Below are 22,474 nucleotides of genomic sequence, written 5' to 3' on the forward strand. Positions count from 1 at the left end.
GCACCGAAGTTTTCAGTTTTGTTGACTTTTAAATCATGAACGTCTTTTCTTTTTGTTATCGTGTTCTCAGGAACTGTTGTCTAACTTGAGATATGAGTATCATAGGCCGACTTCATTTAATAGTTTCATAGTCTCGCCTCTTAAACTAGATCTTAGATCTGATTTAAACTTTTTAATTTTCATATGAAATAAGGAAAGTATCAAACAAAATTTTCCATTTATGTATAATTCAAACAACATTGGTTGGAAAAAAAACAGATTTGGTTTCCTATTAACTTGCCTCAGTCCTGTTGTTGAAGATAATGGAAAAAAAGTCTTTCAGAGATAAAACACAGGGTAAGACACTGAGACTGAAAGGAGAGATGGGAAAGATTTGGGGCAGAGCTGCTCTGTGAAACTTGGTTTGGAATTAGAATTTCATTACAGATAAACAGTTTTGTTTCTCTATAAACTCACATTTAACTGCACACGCAGTACACGGGATCATTACCAACATACCAGTCTTCTGATTTTGCTTTCTGGAACTAAAATCATAATCTATATTTGCATAAGCTTTTCATTGACCTGTTGGTCATAGGAATATATTCTTTTCCTTCCCCACATCTGGAAATTTCATTTCAGTTTTGTCTATTTAAAATAATTTGGGCATAATAATATTAAAAATTTATCAAGTACTCATTCATATGGTGTGCACAAGCATAAGTGTGGAACAGTGTTTTGTGGAAGATAACTTGTGAGACTCTGTTCTGTTCTACTGTGCCTTTACTAGCTGAGCAATTTTCACTAGGTACAGAATAGTTTTTAAATCTCTGAAATTCTTCAAAAAGTTAACACATTAAAGAGAAAAAGATCAAAGATTTCTGCATCTTCTCTCCATCAAGAGCTTATTGGAATGTGCTTCTTTAGAATTCAGTGATGATCAGATTAAGATACAACACTATTATTCACGAAGTCCATGTGCTTTTGGAACTGTGTGCAAGGAAATGGAGAGTGTATGATGAGTAAATTGTACCTCTAAAGACATGGAACCTCAAATTCCCTGAGACAAACTTACTCCTGAAGGAGATAGACCACTCAGAAAATAGCAATCATTATATACTCCTGCCTTTGAGAGTTTCAAGGGACATAAAGGATGCCAAGTTTTGTGTGGTATGTGATATATCAATTTTATGAAATATGACTATTTTAATATATGCTTATATTTGTTAAATACCTTTGTTTTTTCTTAGGTATGACTGTGTTGTGACTGTACTGACAACCTGGACTATAAAATAGGTCATTTTCCTTCTGATCATTAGCGTAGAATATAGATAAATATGAACATGATAATGACCTGAGCAACACAGATTATAGTTCTACGCTTCATGTCAGATCTGCTGTGAAATGTTCTCTATGAGTCATCTGAAATCCTGTCTGTTTTATGGTGAATCTTGCTTCTTCCTCCAGTGCTGATTCCTCTCCATCTTGTCTTGCTCATAAAACTCTTTCCTATTCAGTACAATTTAGCGTGGCATTGTGTAAGTGTCAACCATTTACAATCGGGTAGAAATAATTAATTTCAGTTTTTTGTTGAGTGGTTTTGTCTCCTCACAGGAAATAAATCACTTCTTGAATACACATCTTCCCAGCTGCTTGAAAGATGTGACAAATTGAAAATTCTCTGAGGTATGTGAATACATTTTTTGTGTTTGGTTAGACTACATTTTAATAGGAGACCCTATAAAAGATTACTTAGATTTTTGTTCTGGCTTTATGGAAGTGTAAGGTGCATTCAATAACCCCTGTCAAATAAAGGTAAAAACTAATTAAGTAATAAATCCATACAAACTGTTACAGAAAAGTAATGAATTCTTTGCATTTTTTTTTTCGGAGCTGGGGACCGAACCCAGGGCCTTGCACTTCCTAGGTAAGCGCTCTACCACTGAGCTAAATCCCCAGCCCCTTTCTTTGCATTTTTTATAATGGCAATACTGTATTTTCTAAAGGGGGATAAAAATTCAGCTGGCATATTAATCCAGGACTAGGTCCTTGGGATCAGCTACCCCTGACCACCGCATGTGTGTTCCATACCTTGTTTAATTTAGTTTAAAAATAACAAAACAGAAACTCTTAGACTTTCAGAAATCATTTGGATGTTTTTAAACAACTCTGTACATTGTAACATAATTTAGAAATTAGACCTCATCTTTATCAGTAATTTTTAAAGAATATTTTAAATGATTTTTAAGGGGAATTTTGTAGGAAGTAGACTTAAAACTGTTCAAAGACCATTTCAGTTAAGATGACATTGCTAGAAAACAAAAGAAAAAAAGTATAATATTCACCAAAAGCTACTGAAGTGTTTTTGTACATGGTGGATGAAGAGTTGAGCAAGTCAAAGGTAGGCGAGGTCAGGAAAGTGACTGTGTTACAACTATATATTTTTGTTCAATGATTGGAAATGAGAGAAAGAAGGTGGCTTGACTGACTTCTTTTGTAGCTTGAGAGTCTTCTGTAAAGCTATATTGGTGGATAGTGTAGAAGTTACATAAAGGATCAGAAAATAAAAGTAGAGAGAAAGAAGCTGACATTGATACAAATAAAGCTCAAGATGCCTTTAAAAGGCCTGTGGATATGTAAAATCCAATGGCTCTATATCTCCTTGAAGTTCTTAGTTATCTAGAGCAAATTATTGCCAGAAATAATTCAAATACATTTGGGAATCACAAACTCAGGTTTTATTTTATCATGTGAAAAATTCCTCAAGGAGCCACAGAATGTCAATGTTTATGATGTCATCATAGAAGCTGTTATGCTGTCAACCACTGGGTGCCTGATATACCAGCCCAAAGCTTCAGGAGATAGTACCCACCTCCCCCACATCAGCAGGAGATGACTGCTCCAATCAGCAAGTCACTTATTTAGCTGTCATTAAAATAAGAATTTCAAAGTCTGTGGTAGGTTACAGAAGGAGACCAGAAGAGGCAAAGGTAATAATCAGTATACAAGAGTTTTTAGGCTGACAGGTCAATCTCAAAGACCTGAAATACAGATGATGCCTACATAGACAGGGCAAAGAAAATGGACAGACAGGATGGAAAGTTATGTGGTGGTGACAGCTCCTGTTGACAATGGCAATAGGTGTCAGGAATCTCTGTCCTGAGAAAAAGATGTGGCACATAAGTTACACCTACCTGTATAGTTGATAGTTGTCTTAAAGTTTGTGGCAACTAAGTGCGAATTAACATTAAATGTACATTCAAATGAACAGGAACTGAAAATAACTTAGCATCATGTAAACAGGGCTAAGATGTTGAAACTAAGTATACTTTATGGGCAAATATATTTTATGAAGTGTGTATTGTCTTACTCAAGAAATCAGAATCCTTTTCGAACTCAAGTGACAGTTTCTTCATCTTCATTTTTGAAAATTAACTCTGATAATGTTATATCACTTTGCTTGATATGACATTCTAGAAATTTCACGTTTTATCGAACACTTGGGAATTGAAATTAAATGGATGAATATCTCAAGTGGGTATTTCACGGAAGTGTTCTATAAAGGCTATGTGTATAGATATTGTCAACTATAAGATACTTTTGCAATGAGAGATAAATGGCTATTTTCATGGTGTACTAATATAGTATCAAATAAAACATGGACATCTATTAGGGCAAGGACTTCCCCCAAGCTCAGCATTTATTAAAGGAGTTTGTACATGATGAAGAACTAGGGGTGGAAGAAAGGAAACAGTTAACAGAGTATAGACTGCATGTTTACAAGGTGTCAGGTTTGGGGTGATCAAATGCTGATGTAATCAGTCCTCAGAAAGAAGGGAGAGAAAGGAAACAAAAGGACAGCAAGGATGGAAACCTGAGGCAGCTTTGTCCTCCGTGTGGTGACGCTAGACTCCAGCTCCAAAATCCAAGTGATCAATGGGATCTGCCTTCCCAATTCTGAAAGCAAGCATAAATGTCCCAACTCACTTTGAAAAATCTAAATCTCTGGAGTAGAAATACATAGAAGTCATCTAGTCAGTAATTGCACCACCAATCGTATCAACTTTAGGCAAAATTACTTCAGTTCTTGAATATGAGATTGTGTTGCCATTCATTTAGATAGTAGAAAGATGACAATGAAATACAAAATTTATTTGAGAAATGATTATGCAGCTGAAGAACTGTCAACTATTTATTCTTGGTGTTTGAGGTCACTTGTAGCTGAGTTAATGAGTTTTTAGTGAATCCTCAATTATCCACTTTCCTCTTTAAATGGAGCATTTAATTTAGTGAATATTTGACTGGTTTGAAACATATCATTTACCACCCTCCTTCCTACACAATAAATTGTGAAGACATACAGAGCGACAACATGGGTTGTGTCCCAGTTACCTAGACTCAGAGCTTGACACAAGCATGAGAAGCATCATCACAAACAAACTTCAGTCTGTTTATGATCCCTCGGTATCTCATAACTTCATATATCTGAATCACAACCCCATGTAACAGAGAGCTATAAATTCTTGGATCACAAATATTTTGATGGCCAACCCAAGATGACTAAGTGGCACTTTCTGCCAAGCTTATGACTCAAGTGTAATCCACAGAGTCCCTGTGTTTGGGATAAAACATTGACAAATCTGTGTATACACACACACACACACACACACACACACACACACACAAATTATTTAATTAATTAATAAAAAATTGTAAAAACAAAATAAACAAACAAATAAATGTGATGATGGCATCAAATGTTTTATTGCACTGTGGCTGATTTTCTGATTCTCTCTGTCCTGGTCATCCTAACTGTCAGCTTGACAAAGCCCAGAATCACATGATAAAGACTATTAATTCAGTAATTGTTTAGCAGGTTAGCTTGTGCATGATTATCTTGATTATTAATTAATTCAGGAGAATCTAATTCACTGTGGGTGGTACCATTTCAAGGCAGGTGTTTTGGGGATGTAAAGAGGCTAGCTAAGCATGGGCTGATGAATCAGCCACCAAGTTATGTTCTTCCACAGTCCCTGTTCACAGGTTTCTGCTGAGTTCCTGTCTTGATTTCCCTCACTGGTGGCATGTGACCTGGAAGTGTAAACCAAACACTCTTTCTCTCCCTAAGTTTATTTTGGCCACAATGTTTTATCAGACCAACAGGAAGGAAGCTAGAATGTTCCCCCATCTGATTTTGTATGAGTTTTGAAGAGATATGACGTAAGTGCTGGGCACTGATGACGCCACACCTCTGGTCCAGCATTTCCATTTCACAGATGCCACAAACTACACAGTCCAGCGACATGAGGGGCCGCCAAATCCCTTTTCTTGATGAACAAAAGACATTTCCTAATGGTTTTCACTTTCTTACCTTAAATTATCTTCACATTATGAAGGATCTTATGTTTTTGCCATGCTCTACCTTAGACTAAATGGAAGGTGAAATAAAACTGTTATTGTTTTGGTGATTTTACATATTATATGCATTAAAATATATCAGACCAAAGAACTACTGAAAACACACAACTTTACGAGGCTTCCCACTGTGGCCCAGTGTCCTTTTCAAATCCCTTTGATGACAATTAGAGTAAACTTACCTATTCATTGTATTACTTTTCATCAGCTTGAAACTTGACAGGAAAATTGAGATAAATGTTGTCTAACAAGCTCACCTATTTATGTTAGTAGTTAATTTAGTAACAATTTACTCTAGGTACAAGGATAATGTTTAAAAAAAAACAAAAACCAATGATAGGCAGTAGTAGAAATGCTCACAGTCACAAAATACCTCAAAGACTTTATAGTGGTTGCACAAACTCAGATATAAGCAATGTTCACCATGGTCACACTCTTGAATCGAGTAAAGTCTTGTAACACCTGCAAAGGGCCTTTGTACTTCTACTTTGGCATTTGGTATTCAACTGAAAGGGGTTTATTTGCAGGGCTTAATAAGCTTCTGTAGCTTATATCAACAAGGGAGCTCATCCGGGGGAGGTTCACATGGTCTGTAGGTTGGCAGGGAAACTATCTGTAACAATCCAGAAGGAAGTAGGATGGTGACTAGGGCTTTCATCGTGAAGATAGACCAGTTCTCTTCCTAGAGATAAGAGATTACAACTATGTCTACATGGTTAATCTACTCCATCAATGTAGATTGTAGGAGACAGATTATCCAGGCCACTCATCCTCTCCTTACAGGATTGTGTACATGACACACTCAGCACACACTCCTAGTGACAGAGATTGCCTTAACCTGGGTTATGTACATAAGAACTAACTGACTGATGTAGCCTAAACAATATTTAGTGTTGATTGCAGGATGGTGTTTCTAATGCATCAGGGAATTTTTTGCTATTTAAACATGCTAAATGAAAATGACTAATAATTGGGATGTCTTTTTCAGCATGAATACAGCAGCACAGTTAACATGAATTACAGTTAGTGTCATATAGCTGAGTCCCATTCACAAGCTGAAGGGAACAGAGAAGCCATCCTTGGCTTAGTAATCAATACATGTGACTTTATGTTCATTTCAGAAGGAAGAACTCTGAATTATAGGCAAAGGCAAAGTCTTAGGACACAAATTTTATCTAAGAAGCACAATTAAAAATGCTTCTGGAATTTGATATACAGAATACCCAATACGAAATATTTTACACTTAAAGTGCAGTGTTGATAACTGAAATATATGTTTCAATAAGTTAGATAGCTCTCTTCAGGGAAAGGGAAAGTTTATAGGAAATATCTTTCTGCACATACATAAAGTGTACATGGATCAAACTTCAAAGTAAAGTAATTAACCTAGATGCTGAGTACAGATGTCAGTGAAAACTGACTAGGCTCAAAGACAAATAGAGGTGGATGTCACATATGGACTGTGGTAACTGCAGACCGTCTATAGTAGTTCTCCAAATGAAGCATCAGATGCTGCCACCTCTGGAGAAAGAGAGTTCTCCCTTTAGAATCAAGCCAATAGGATTTTGATATGCAAGTGCTAAGGCACCCCCATTTCTAGGTTCTTGTGCTTCCAAAAGCTGTATTAATGTAAAGATTCAAGGATAGTGCAAAGCCTGCTTGAAACCCAAGGCACAGAACATGAGATGGCAAATCCAACCAAAATCCAAGACCAAGAACTTAAAAGTCTGTGTTTAACCCCACCAGCACTCACCTGTGGTTTCTAAATTTTCCAGATTCGATCTCAGCATTAAATTGTGATGTCAAAGGAAGATGTCTGATACCCAGCCTTCTTAGCCCATAGATTCGTGCAGATCACAGGAAATCTGGCTTAAGTATTTTTACAGCCAGTTAGGTAAACTGCTCACTTCCTCTATATTAATGCATGTGCTGAAAGTTAATCATAGCCATGGACATTTAATACTTTTTTGAAATTATTATATAATTTCCTCTTTTCTTTTTCTTCTTTCTAAATCTTCTCATGTACTCCAATTCCCTTGCTGTCTTTCAAATCAATGGCATATATGTGTAGTTAGGACATATTCTAAACGTCTTAACATTCCTTAGTTGCCTATAGTTTTTTTGTCTAATGTTGAGGTTATATGATTTTTCTACATTTGCATATCTATTGCTATCCTCCTTTGTTGACTCATATTTTGGCAGCCATGTTGGTTAGACTTGATGTGTATAGCTTCTCTGACATTTCTGGAAGACAGTTTCAAAACAGTTGTCTGTCCTTCTTGATGGAAAGTTAAGATTATTAATATTCAGCATTATTATTGAAAAGAATATATAGACATAATATATACATACACTCATATACATACATGCATGTACATACACACATGCATTCCTATATATATATATATATATATATATATATATATATATATAGAGAGAGAGAGAGAGAGAGAGAAACAGATAGTGATTCGCCCTTGCTTTCCTAGTTTCTATTACAAAGTCTGATGTAATTCCCATGACCCAATATGTTCTATGAGGTTTTCCTTGTTTATTGTGTGACTATGACTCCTCCCCAAGTTGATTTCTGGATTAATCTCTGCTTGATTGTGAATCCTGTTAAATCCTACTTCACCAGATTGGTTAGTATGCAAGGTCTTAGTGGAGTGGCGATCACGCTGTTTTCTAAGGAACATGACTTTCTCCCTGAAAATCAATGCTCTGCTGTGGCCTGCTCTGTGGTGTATTTGCCTTTGAGCTGATTCTTTCCACTTACCAGGGCTATGGTGCCTGCCACAGCAGTTTTTGCTTAGGTTTGCGTGTCTCAGATTAGGCCAGCAGGTGTTCTGTGTTCTCCATATTCTGTGGGTCTCCGGTTTTAAGTTCTAAGTGAGAAGAGATACAGTTTTGGTGTTTGGAGATAAACTTATTTAATTCTTTATTATGGTTTTGATTCTACACACTCACTGAACTTAACTCAAACTACTCATCCATTTCCTTCTACCTCCAGCTTGGTACTAACCATCAATGGGCAATGAAACTGAGTTTTGTCTGAATGCCAGGGAAACACTCTGTCAACTGTGCTATACTCATGTGTTCACAGAAGTTGAATCACAGATTTGACTTCCGGGGATCTGTACCCTTCTTGCTCCAGTATAATAGATGGTAACAGAAGGCAACTGTGGGGCAAGTGGACCAGTATTACCTGACAAAAACTGGGGCAGTTGAGCAGATTCAGAACCCCCAGTAAATTCTCATATTAGAGAATGGTAGGCATTTCATCCACTCCTGAACCATTTTCTCTCCTGAAGTATGTGACCATGGCCTCCCACATGGAGATCATGACCACTAGTCATATAGCATAGAACACAGAGTTCTTTATGCTAATGAGGTCTCTAGATGCCCCCTAAGGGTTTAGCCAATAAGCTTCCCTTCCCAAACATTCCTCCTACAAAATACTATTTAATCTCTGGTCCACCCTGAGTAAGTCATATGACCCCATTTTCCATGATGAAGAATGAATAAACAGTTGGACAAAGATTCTCTCATTAAGAATTTCTGTGGGGGAATCCTTCATCATTTAGAACGCAGAAGGACCCTCTGCTGCCCAGAAATGTACACTCACCGCTGAGCTAAGCCAGAGTTTCCCTCCCTTCTGCCCTGGCTTATCACTTGCAGTCCTGTCATTCCCAGCTCCACCAGGTTCCCAGTGGTGATGTCAGGAACTCCTGCCTCTTCAGCCTCAGCTTGCTCTGTTTCTCAGCCCGGCTGGGGTCTTAGGCTATGTTCCACCACCCCTGCAGCATGATGGTGGTAAGGAGGGAATGTAGCCATGCACCCTCCCTTTCCCTCTTGAGAAGCACTTCACCTCTACATATGGGAGGTTACACCTTAACAACATTTTAAGAACAAAAAAGTTATACCGTGTGCATGCCCTTAATAATATATATTGCACAAACCAGCAACTGTGTTCCATGCTGGAAATACCAGTTACAAACATTAGCCTGCCCTTAACACTCCTAGAATGGGTCATTAGTAAATTCTGGAATCTTTTAGATGGAGTGCCTGATAGAAATTGTGTGAACTTTACTCTTTTTTTCTCTCTAATGGACTCCTTTTGACTTTTAAGAACTAACAGGTTCCAGAAGATTTCCCATCATGTAGGCTGCCTAATCAAACAACTTTTGTAAGGTGCTAGTAAACATTTCTTTAGTGACAGAAACACATTTCTCAAGACATTGTTTGTCTTTATGCTTGAGGATTTTTAAATTTGTTCAAAACATTCTTTTGTTGCTGTACGTTGTATTCTTAATGTTCAGGTGTCTGTTCAGTTTGGCTTAGTTCATGTTTTCCACAGCTAAAATTTCATTAAAAATCATGTAGAGATTTATTTCCATGCATCATGGTTACTGAAGTCCATTCATATCGCAGGGATGGCCTGAAGTATTTTCCCCTTGTTTCTGTATGCATGACCTGCTAGCAATGAGCATACTCGACTGACACCTGTATCTTTGACATCTTCTACCCAAATTTAGCCACTTACTTATAGATGAAAATTAAATCCTATTAAAATATAAATAAATATTTCTAATGATTTCTGAAATAAATTCTAGCTTCATGAAATCACCTTTTTCCCTCTGCCCAGATGAAAAATTTGTCGCATGTAGCTGTACAAGAGCAATGTTTAAGAGATGTATCGAAGGGTTTTCATCATTACTGTTGCTTTGAGCACACTTTTTCTCTTAAAGGGTTAACAGGCATTTCACAAATCAAGTATACTAATACAACATGTCTAAAGATACAGTACTCTGACCCATACTTAAGTGCTGAAGGATGGCAACAGGATAAACTAAGCTGTTTTCATATGCCTTTGTATTTCCATAGGAGCAGGAAAACTTTGCATGCACGAGAGGATGGTGCTCAGAGCACAAAGCCTGCTCTGAAGCCTGATGAGGTACTGGTGGCAGCACTTGTAGGTCTTGCATGGCGTAAGAGCTGGCACAGTGCCAAGTGGAATGCTGTAAGTTCAGAACCAAGGTGGTTGTTAAGCTGAGGAGGGCAACGTGGACTAGTACTTTGGGAAGCACACTGGATTCATTACATATTTGAATTTGAGAGTCATACAGAAATCTTTAACCAATCAGAAATCACTATGGAAAACCACAATCAGCCAAAAATGCAGAGTTGTAGAGCCCAGTCCCAGTGGACACATATACAAAACACTCCCATAATTTAGGCTGAAGAAGGGAAGGAGGTGGAAAGATGAAAAGAACCAGAGATCAGTGAGTCTTCTGAGCTTGTGAGCTTGTGTCTTCTAATAATGTCAGAAGCTATACTCACAGTGGCTCACCAGCATAACTTCCCCAGTATTCAATGAATAAGGATGCCACTAATGTACATGCTAAACTGCACAGAGAAAAGTCCATGAAACCTCAACTCTAAAGGAGGAACTATAGGAAAGTGAGGACAACTGGGAGCCAGTGAAATGGTTTTCTCCAGGGAAGAGCGCACTGACACTGACTGTTTGTACACTGCCAATCAGCTAGCCATGAAAACATATATAGAGATAGAATTATGTGAATGGGGCAGGCTATATTTAGAAATATACATTATATACATGCGTATATATGCAATAACAATTAGTGAAAACATCTGTTAATTTGAAGGAGCAGGGGGAAAGGCATGGAAGGAGAAAGGGGGAGAGATAACCAATTAAATTATAATATAAAATAAATGCAAAAAATGTGTTTGATGGGTTAGGTGATGGCTCAGTTTACTGTGCAAGCAGAAAGACCTGAGTTTGGAGCCTCAGAGTTCATGAAAATGGAATAGCCAGTTGTAGCACCATGTGCCTATAATTTCAATGCTGAGGGACACAGGCCAGAGGACCACTGGAACTTGTTGGCCAGCAGTCTAACCAAATCTGTGAGTTCAGAGTTCAGTGAGAGACCTTGTCTCAATAAAGCAACAGAGAAAACAAAAGAGGAAGATATCCACCTAGAGTTCTAGGATTTTCAACACACATTTGCAGGAATATTTTCACACACACTCACACATGCACATTTCATAATTCTTGGCCATAATTGTAGGAACAGAATTCATGGGTTGTATAGTAACTAATTTTTCTTTTCTTGATGATCACAGAAGATTTTATTTAAGTTATATCGATTTTAAATGATAGGTGATATCATTTTACAACAGTTATACAACAGATTGTAACTTTTATTTTTTCTAGATCTATTTTTTAATGATGGTCCTTTAGAAACCTCTCTTTTAGTCCACCACCCACAAGAGATAGTAGAACAGAAAGAATGCAGGAAAACCATACCCGTTTAGAAGTGATTCTTTGAAGAAACTCCCATCTGTGTTGTGCAGTTCAGTTCACAGGTCAGGAGAGACAGCTCTATCCACTTGCAAACACTTTGTGGATACACCAGCAGTCCATGTCAGTAGAGTTGGGATAGCAAACATGAATCAGCAGCAGTGGCATAACCTAGTAGAGACAGTCAGTCTGCAGTCTTGGCACTAGGCACCAGTAGGGACCAGTAGGAACACCAGGAAAAGTTCCTGGCTGTGCCTCTCTCAGGAAAGCAAAGATCAGAGAAGACTGGAGACCAACAAGGGTTGCACAGCTAGCTCTACAAGCAAGCCTAGCCTAGCCTCAATCACTGGCCGTGGAGTCCTATTTATACTACCTCTAAACACCATATGTCCTCCATGTTTTTTTCCTCATCGAGTGTCTTGCCTAAGCATGTGAGTATGACTTAGTAAAACTCCATGTCAAACTGTCTCAGTTGGTGTCACTCCACTAAACGGTCTGAGTCTATGTAAGCTTTATAGTGCATTTCTCTCTATGCAGTCCTGATAAATGGAGCTCAGCTACGCAATGTAAGGTAGATCAATGCCTGCATATGCTTAGTGAAGAATCCTTCATCACATGTCCTTTCACATGCTTGCTTTAGCAGATCATCCTTCCACCTGTGTTTGCTTCAGTGAAGTGTGCTTTCACCAGTCTGTCTTGGCCTTTCGGTTTTGTCCGCTTCAGTGAAATGTTCCTTTACATGTTTGCCCCAGCAAAATAGTATCTGACAAACCTGACTTTCCAAAGAACCCTTAAGTTCTCACTTCAATGGAGTATGAAATGTTATACGTGTGTATAAAGAATGTTAAAGAGATCACAGAAATGAACAATTAAAAAGCCCTTTTAATTGATCCTTGGAGATTTTCACATCATGACATTACACATCCCAATCCCATTCATTTCCCCATCTCTTCATATCTGCCCTCAGCTCTTACCACCTCCTCCCCCCCAAAAAAAATCATAACAAGCAAAACTAAAATCCCCAAAATAAAAAAATCGCACCAAGGAAGCTGCCGTGGGTCTTGGTGTGTCACACAGTATACCCTTTTGCAAAGGAACTTGAAGAGAAAATGGAAGCAGTATTGGTCATCTCACCAGCTCTCCTGCACCTGCGCCACAGGGGCCAGCTTTCTAGCTTTTCCCAGGCAAGGGGCAGGAGCAGCTTTTTCACTCTCATGCCCTTAGGAGGGGGGTAGTTGGTTCTCCTGTGTTCACCCTACCAAGGCCAGCTTTACTGTGCTGCCCAGGGAGGGTGAGGAGTTACCCTCTCCCAAGTGGTATAGCTGGTGAGGGGCAAGGCCAGCTCTTCTATTCTGACAAACTACTGCAGGTGCCCATGTGGTAAGGGGATACATCTCTTTAGCACCCAAGACATTTCAAGACAGACAATGGAAGGGGCCAGCTTTCCCAATGTCATCACCTCAGGACCAGCTTATCTAGGTGTCCGCCACCCAGGAGAGGTACAGGCCCTCTCTGCCCTCTCTGCCCTCTCCTGAGTGCTGCAGTCTATGAAAGACAGAGTCAGCTCTCCACATTCTCAATCATCCTACCTTATTCTCCCCAGTGCTGGGGGTGCACACCTGGGCCACCATGCCTGGCATTATAGTATATTTTAAGCTATCCATCTACTCACAAGCATCTCAGTTGATTGCATAAATAACTTAGGTAAATAGTGCTACAATGAATATGGACATTTGGATGTTTTAAATTAAAACATTATTTCACTTGGATACATAAAGCCAGGTGTTAAATTGTTGAATCCCATGTTTGCTCAGGTTTTAGCATTTAATTTTTTGTCTGTTTTTTTTCTGCTTATGAAATCTCATCTTTTCTATGATGACTATGCTAATTCACATCCTTACCCATGAACATGATTTCACCTACCTATCAACGATTCATTCCAGCATTTGTTACTTTATCTTTTTAACAATAGCCATGTGAAATGGAGTTACATGGGATTCCACTATGTTTTCACTTTGAGGGGGATTGTCAACTGTGTGTATGTTCTTTTATTATTTGTTCTTTTACTTTGAAATCATAATATAATTATATAATAAAATAATATAATCATTTCCCTCTCCCTTTTCTCTTCTAACTCGTTAACTTTAAAAAATTTGTTGGCTTTTGTGAATCTTTTAAGAAGTACCTATTCTGCTTATTTAGCCATTCTTGTTCAAAATAGTAATTTTGGTGTGTGTGTGTGTGTGTGTGTGTGTGTGTGTGTGTGTGTGTGTGTGCAATGCTCATACACTGTCTGTGAGTGTCTAAACTAAACTTCAGATCCCTGTAGCTGGAGTAATAGGTATTTGTGAGCCCCTCAGTGTGGGCGCTGTGAACCCAACTCAGGTCCTCTGGAAGAGCAACAGGTGCTCCTAACCATCAGGCCATCTCCTCAGCTTTCGTACACATTCTCTCATAGCACTTTCATCACAGTTTTTAAAACTTCTTATGTGCCCTGGACTTTAGATTTTTGGCACATAATCCATTTGTGCACTTCTCCCATTCTACACATTGTCTCTTTGCTCTGTTTCTTTTCTAACACAGGAGTTTCCTGGTTTGTCATAAGTTCAATTTTCATGTTTTTAATTTTTCTATTTTGGTGTTCTTATGTAAAATAATATTTGTTGTACCAATGTCTTCAATTTTTACATTATCTTAACAATATAATTATAGCTTTGAATGACATTTGAGGTTGTGAATCATTTTTCTGTTAATGTTTATATATAGTAAGATATTTAGTGTCATTTTTCTGGATACATAAGTCTACCTTTCTACCTGTGTACTTTTTCTAAGATATCCTCCTACTGATGTTGAAAAGATCCGGTGAATATAGACTAGCAATTTGGTGTTTTGATGCATTTAGCTATGCTTGCATTTAGCTATGCTTGATCTGTATGGTTTGACTATTCCCCTCCCCCTTTTCTCTTTTTGCTTTCATAAGAATTTATTTAGCTTTTTTCTGCAAAAATGTTGTGGTTTCCATTACACTGATACTGTAGATAGCTTTTGGTAGCTTGGGCATTGAACAGTATTAATCTTTTCAATCTAAGTCCATTGTGTCTTTTTTCCTGTTTCTTATGCATATCAATATTTTAAAATATTATTTGTTGAGATCATCCATTCTCTTGTTTAAGTGTAGATCTACTTTCCCCCTGTGGATATTGAAAATAGTCTTTTTCATTTTATTCATCTAGTTCTTGCTAGAATATGCAATGTTATTTTTGTATATATGTGATTTTCCTATCCTACAAATTTACTTAAGTCATTCATCAATTACAACAGTACTTTCTATGTTGAAATATTAGAGATTTCATATGTAACATCAGATTACTTGCAAATAGATAATTTGACATCCCTTTTAATATGGGCACTGTGTATTTATTTCTCTAATTTTCCTACTATCCAAATGACTGCTATTATGTTGATGTTTTGAAAGTACACATTTTTTATTTTGTTCTAGATCTGATAATGGGCAATTGTAGCTGGCGTTGGCCTTGTAATATTAACAGGCTGTACCTTCTTGAGACACATTTCTACAGTGCCTTGGTTGCTCCGGGTTTCATCAGGAAAGGATGTTAAATTTTTCAAATGCTTTTTAAAAGTTTACTTAGAGTGTCTAAATTTTGTCTTTCAGATGGCTGCCATTATTGGCATTGATTTCTCTGTATTAAAGCACTCTTTTGTTTCTTGGAAAACCATCACTTGATTGTAGTATATGATCTTTCTGATGTTTATTACCTGTGGTGATAAATTTTGTCAAGGTGATTGAAATAAGCGTCATCTAGGATATTAGTGAGACTTACATCTGGTTCCATACAAAATATGTACTCATATTTGAGTTCAAAGAACTTTTTTTTTAGATTTTTAGTACTTTATTCTGAAAATTTAAAAATTTTTCCACTGTTGGTCTTCATCTAGACACTTAGGCATAATTAAATTTGATAAATGATCAATAAAAATTTTTATTAATTAATATTTACTGAATATGGATTTAACATTAAATTTAGGTATTTGATTTTCTGCTTTAGTCCTTGTAAATATATTTACATATATATGTATTATAAATGAGACATTATAGACTGTGTTAACTTTCTCATTTTTTTCATAGCAGCTTTCTTTCTTTCTTTCTTTCTTTCTTTCTTTTTCTTCCATTTTTATTAAATTGGATATTTCTTGTTTACATTTCAAATGTTATTCCCTTTCCCAGTTTCCTGTCTATCAGCCCCTTAACCCCTCCCCTTCTATATGGTTGTTCCCCTCCCCATTCACCCACCATTACCACCCCCGAGAACAATCCTGTACACTGGGGGTCCAACCGTGGCAGGACCAAGGGCTTCCCCTTCCACTGGTGTCCGAACAAAGCTATTAACTACTACATATGAAGTTGGAGCCCAGAGTCCATCCATGTATAGTCTTTGAGTAGTGGTTTAGTCCCTAGAAGCTCTGGTTGGTTGGCATTGTTTTTCTTATGGGGTCGCAAACCCCTTCAGCCTTTTCAATACTTCTTCTAATTCCCCCCAAGGGGGTCTTGTTCTCAGTTCAGTTGTTTGCTGTTGACATTCGCCTGTGAATTTGACATGTTCTGGCTGTGTTTCTCAGGAGAGATCTATCTCTGGTTCATGTCAGCATGCACTTCTTAGCTTCATCCATCTTATCTAGTTTGGTGGCTGTATATATATGGGCCACATGTGGGGCAGGTTCTGAAGGGCCAACCCTTCAGTCTGCTCCAAAGTTCAAAGAACTTAAGATATATCATTCAAGTCTAAATGAATCATACAAAAATAAATTATTAGATGTAGGAGTCAATGAAAATTGTGTAAAAATAACATTTGATACGATGTCCAAAATATAAAGATATAATAAAAGATTTCTGTCAAGTTGATGAGCTGAATTGAAATTACATCATATTAATAACAACAAAAAATGTAAGAATTGCTTATTTCAATGGATAGTAACAATATTAAGACAAAAGGACTAAAGTAATGGAAATCAGACAATAACAATAATATTCTTGACCAATAGAACTCTATAACTTTCATAGAATGTTGAAGCAGAAAGACAATCCTGGACTACATAGAGAGTTCAAGTTTAGCCTGAGGTACATGGTAAGATTCTTGAAAAAAGAAACAAATTATGTAAATTACATAAATTAAAAAATATATAAATCCATACAATACATACATATAATGTAATATAAAAGTTTTCATACTAATACAATAAATGTTTATATAAAATAAAATAAAAATAATCTAAGAATAAATAGGAAGGGAAAAATTCATTTTGTCTGAAAATAGGTGAATATTGAATGGGGCAAAATTCAGTAACAAATAATAAAGGCAATACATACTTTAAATTATTATTTTAATATTTAGCAATAATGTGGAAACATTAGTATACTAGAAATATAAATAAAAGAAATACATCAACAATCTAAATTATCCAAAAGAAAACTCTTAATAGAAACTGAAAGATTTCTATAAATGATTTAATACATCTGTTTAGCGATATCAGATATGTTTTGGTCATAAATTTAATGTATGCTACTACTTAGAAATAAAACTTTTTAAACTGCAGTAATTGTCCAGGAAGAAGTACATGGGTTCACATTTACTTTCTGTTCTCATCAAGAAAAGCATATGAGTGTTTTCTGACCCTGGTCATTAACTTGTATAGATCTGTGTTCAAAACAGTAGAGATATTACCTTAGATACATTGCTGTGTTTGTTGGTTCTTGGAGAGAGTGTCAGTAGCAGTTTTGTACAAAGGAACTCAACTAGAGTCAGGAAAGTATCTTAAAGAGAATGGTGGAACTGGAAGTGTGACGAGGCTAAGGTAGTGATGCTTTGCAGAGTATCTCCGAAGTTCTCTAGAGCCTGACAAGCTGTTCTTTGATATGCAGCAAATATTATCATTTGTGGGCACATGATTCAGAAAGAGCAATTAGACAAATGTCAATATCACACAGGGCTGGAAATAGGTCATAGACTCCCCACCACTGAGGAATATGATTCTTTGAAGAACCACTATGTTGAAATGTTAAACAAGTTTATGTCTCCATAGTGGGGAAAGAAGATACCAAAGAACATACCTTTGGTCTAATGGCTTCTCGAAGCCTACCTGAGGCAAAAGAACCTTTTATAACAGGCAAGAACAAAAGTAGGAATAGGCTAACATTTCTGCCTGAAGAAGATAATTTGGGGAGACAAAAACCATGAACAAGAACGTCTAGACTTATTTCTCTAGGTCTCAAACTGGTGAGACTGGCATTTGTGAAGTGGCAGTTACCAACAGAACAATGTGCATAGAGATTGCAACGTATTCAATAAGTCAAGACCAATAAGCAGGTGAATTACGTAGGAAGAAAAAAAGTCAGTTGAAAAGAATAAATATCATCTTGACCTAATTTTCAAAAATAAGCAAAAGTTTTCCATGGGTTTAGAATGTTCTGAAGACCATAAGACATAGGGTGGAAACCCATTAGGCTCTAAACAGGAGAAGTATGCCCTTTGTGTCTGTTCCACTTCATAAGTATGCCTTGCTAAATGGCAGGAGATGAAACAGGAGCAAGATGAAGGGCACACACAAACAGTGGACTGATAGAATCTCACAGATGTCAGGGCTTGTTGGGCCCTACCTTGGGGTGTTTCCCTTCCCTGTTGCTGAGCCTTTTAGCCTGCTATAGCAAGAAGTTGTTTATACCCTTGGCAGCTGCTCTTAGCTCCTGATTTGGGGCTGGGATTTTGCATGGCACCCCTCCTCCCCACCAAGCCTTCCAGCTTGTGGTTGTTAAGAAGTTGTTTATGCCCCTGATTGGGCCTGGAACTTTCCACCACACAGACTTTTCCTGTTTTTCTGGTTGGGGATTTTCACCTGCCTTGTTGTTTGCCTCCTCGGGTATATAAGGAGATCTCAGTAAAGCCTTGGTGGCACTCTCTGAAAACGGGTGACCTGTGTATGTGTTTTCTTTCAATCCCGCAGACCTATGCCCGATATTCACACTCTGGCGGCACAGGCGCCGTCAAGGGCCGAGTTCAGCTGAGTGTTACAAAATGCCTAAGTTTGATTACACTCTTCATTCAATCCCCGAACTCCAAAATCATGAAATGTAAAAGCTCAAGCACTCCAATACTCATGGAAAATTTTCCATAGCATTCTTTTATGGATATAAACAAAACATACTAACAGAGTGCATTATAGCCTCGCATTATTCCTGCCAGGGGAAGGCTAAAGCAGGAAGAGGTCCAATTAGAAGCTCACCTGACTCACATAATAAGACTCGGTAAACTAAAGCAATGTTATCTCCTCAAGATGCAGATCCATTGGTTTTGGGGCTGGAGAGATAGCTCCAGAATTAGGAGAACCTGGATCAAAATGGAAATGGGGAATTTTCTTTGTCCATCAAAGGTTGAACTTTTATTTTTCCTACTACTGATGGGTATCAAGCTGCAAGTATTTATAAAACACAATTTTAAAGTGATGTATCAGATGATGGACTCTGTAGATGCTATCACCTAATTAAGTTTATGGTAGACCACTTCTACTGAATAGTATATGTGCTTCATTTAATACTAAATGTATGGAGTAGGGATATTGGAGGGCCAGGCATCTTTTTAACATATTTCCAAAATTTTCATGATGGTACAAAGCTTGGTAATACTTCTGGCTAGGTAGTGTGACTTCTGATTTACTGTATGGTGGTGAAGTAGTTATTCCATATTCTGACTGGCTTTTTGTAGCACTTACACCACAGAATATATCAGATATAAAGAATATTTATTTGGGGTTACCATATGAGGACTAGTGATGCCCACAGGGTACATTAACAAGAAAAAAAACAGACTTACTGGCTACAACCCTAGAAAGCCTGGCCAAAGGTTTACGTTATTGGTGGGCCCCGTCAGCCAGGAAATATGAACTAAATAAGCCCTCTTAAAACACCAACAGCAAAAACTAACAAACAAATATGAAAGCATTTAGGACTGGCTTCTGCTAATGCACAGCATATTATGAGGATAGCCATGAAATTTTACACCATTGTATACAAGTCTAAGCTCAAATCCCACCATTAATCTGAACATCAAGAAGTATTTCTCTGCACTCAGTACATAGTTGGCAAATGGCCATAAGTGCCTTTGGAGGAAAAGATGAGAGGAGTAATTACAGGATTCATTGAAATGTTACCAGGAGCTTAGGAAAGAGGATCTAAACTCTCTTATCCAGTAACTTTCATCTTAATGTTTTACATGATTTATATATGCAGGTTGTACAAGACATCGACATTATCTATTATAATGGCTAACATCTTTTTTTCCTGTGGTATTGTTAGTTATTATTGTGCAAAAATTGATGAAGAATCAATAATTTATCTTCCTTGCACTTAGAGACATTTTGATCTTCTAATGTATGTCAAAACTTCCCAGAGAAAAGGGCCAACGTCTTAAGTCTATTTGTACACCAGTATTTCAATTGTAATGGATTCACTGACTTCAGCTAACTCTTGGTGGTATTGTATAAAGGGGGAGTTCTGTTAGAACACTGCACCTTCATTCATGGTAGACAGATTTATGCTCATACCTTGAAGGAGCACATCAGAAAACCAGCGGAATCACTTCCATCTGTTTCTGTCCAGAGAGTGAATTCCATCAGTGACATGCTACTGTGCTTCATTTCAAATTCTTTCTGCACTAATTTCTCCACTCTCCTCTCTGAAAACCTTCAGAACTATCCAGAACTACCATTTTTTCCCATGTATGTGTTTTGGAGAATTTTTATTCCATGTTCCCTGCTAATTATTACCTGTCTCTTGGTCAAGGAACAAACATTGACATTCTTTTTTGGGTTCGTACCTTTTCCTCACCACAGAATACTGTTGGCTATTTTTGTGATCCTTCCATTTTAAATTGTTAATATGCTTTAAGTGCAGTAAATGAATGTCTTCCTTTATAGTGGTCATAGAGAGGCTCTTGGGCTCTGAGAACTTGTCCTACTTTGTCAGTCTCTAGAATGGTCATAAAAATCAAGCCAGATTTCATCTTTTCACAGTGGTCATGATACCACTGCACACTTACAAAGGGGATTTTTTAATTTCCTAACCCCCCTGCATCCTGCTTGTTTTGCATTTCAATTAATCATAGACTAAAACCTTAAGGACTTTGAAGTCCCTATATGTCAGGTTTCGTTTTCTTTCTAATGGCTCCTGAGTGTTGCCAAACAGATAAAAATCAAAATCAAAGGGTTTTCTTGATAATCTGACCTACGGATATAGTCCTTCCCTAGCCCATGTTCCAATAAAGCACAGCAGACTATATCCTAATGATTATTAACAACCACAGGGCCTGACATCAGAGAAAACGTATTTGAAAGGGAAGGACACACGTGGATACACACTGCTATATTTTGGGGCTGCTCACTAGTTTACCATAAACTATAAAGTAACATAGCCAGGTTCTTGGCAGAAAACTCCTCTGGGCCCATGGATATACTCATATATGTTCAAAGGACAAATTGCCTCTTGACTCAGACTTTAGAAGAAAGGCTTATCATGAAATTTATCTTCTGTGTTTTGTTTCTTTCCTTCCTGTTTGCTTGTGAACGTTCATTTGACCAATAGGTAACTCCTGAAATGTAAAGTGGTCTCATTCTCTCCTCTCTGCAGTTACAGAGAAAGGCAGATATTTCATGTCATTATATGGCATGTCATTAAAACCTGGAGAGGGGGCAAATATCCACACACAAAATCCTGATGTTCAGTAGAGAATATCAGAACACAATCAGTAGTCTTAAGTTTGTAAGTAAAGATGGAGATGATATCTTGTGTTCTTTGCAAAATAGATTATAAAGAACCCTGTTCAAATAACAGGCAGGCAGTGCTCTTACAGATACTGAAGACTTAATGGCTTTTTTTGTTTTTGTTTTCTGTCTTTTTTATCTCTATCTTGAATTACTATCTTGGGTTTCTGTTTCTAATCTTTGAAAAAGAAAAGATACATACATACTCCCATGAGTTTTAACATTCAGCTTTCTATTGATCTGTGTAAATGTTGTACATGAAATGGATATGTACCAGTCAGACTTTCACAGTGTCCATACCTAAGGCACATCTCATTCTCATTGGAATGGAGAAAGACTGCACCAAGGTAGCCAAATGGTTTTGCTTCATCCTGTTGAATTTCTTCCATTTATTCTAATATTTCCTTTTACCATATGTGAATTACACATAGTGTTTTATTTTGACATTTTTACACATGAGCATAATGCATTTCAGTCATAGTCATCCTCTTAAAGGGAGTCCCTTTCTCATCCTCTTCCAACTCTGCTTATCCTCCTCCTCCTAGCTTTCCTCTCTGCCTGTGTGTGTGTTTACACATGTGTTTGCCTGTGTGTGTGTGTGTATACACATGTGGGCCTGTGTGTTTGTGTTTGTGCAAATATCTGTGTGTATACACATGTGTGCATGTATGTTTGCCTGTGTGTACACATGTGCGTGTGTGTGTGCTTGTGTGCATGTGTGTGTGTGTGTGTGTGGTGTGACATTGCATTTTATCATATTGTTTAGAGGAGCAATGGAAGGAATTCAGCTACAGGAGCATGTATACCTTCCCAGTGCCTAGACACTAAAGACAATGTGTCTTCCTCCCCTGTAAACTGCTATCTTCCTGTTTAGCCCCCTTTGGCCACCTACATAGAACTGCCACATGACTCATCTTGGGGACACCCTGTCTG

The 22,474-nt window shown here is 37.5% G+C and overlaps 1 long non-coding RNA gene across 2 annotated transcripts in view; it reads left to right on the forward strand.

Moving 5' to 3' along the window:
- Window positions 1-2,812: 2,812 nt before the first annotated feature.
- LOC108352797 (uncharacterized) overlaps window positions 2,813-22,474 on the forward strand; it is a 53,302-nt gene continuing 33,640 nt past the window's right edge. Inside the window, exons 1-2 of one of the 2 annotated variants that reach the window (XR_001841193.3) lie at window positions 2,813-2,969; window positions 7,170-7,288. This is a non-coding gene — a long non-coding RNA (uncharacterized LOC108352797). The remainder of the gene's footprint in view (window positions 2,970-7,169; window positions 7,289-22,474) is intronic. The other variant, XR_005493416.2, reaches the window with a different exon arrangement.

The sequence above is a fragment of the Rattus norvegicus genome, chromosome 14 (genome assembly GCF_036323735.1).
Source record: "Rattus norvegicus strain BN/NHsdMcwi chromosome 14, GRCr8, whole genome shotgun sequence".
NCBI lineage: Eukaryota > Metazoa > Chordata > Mammalia > Rodentia > Muridae > Rattus > Rattus norvegicus.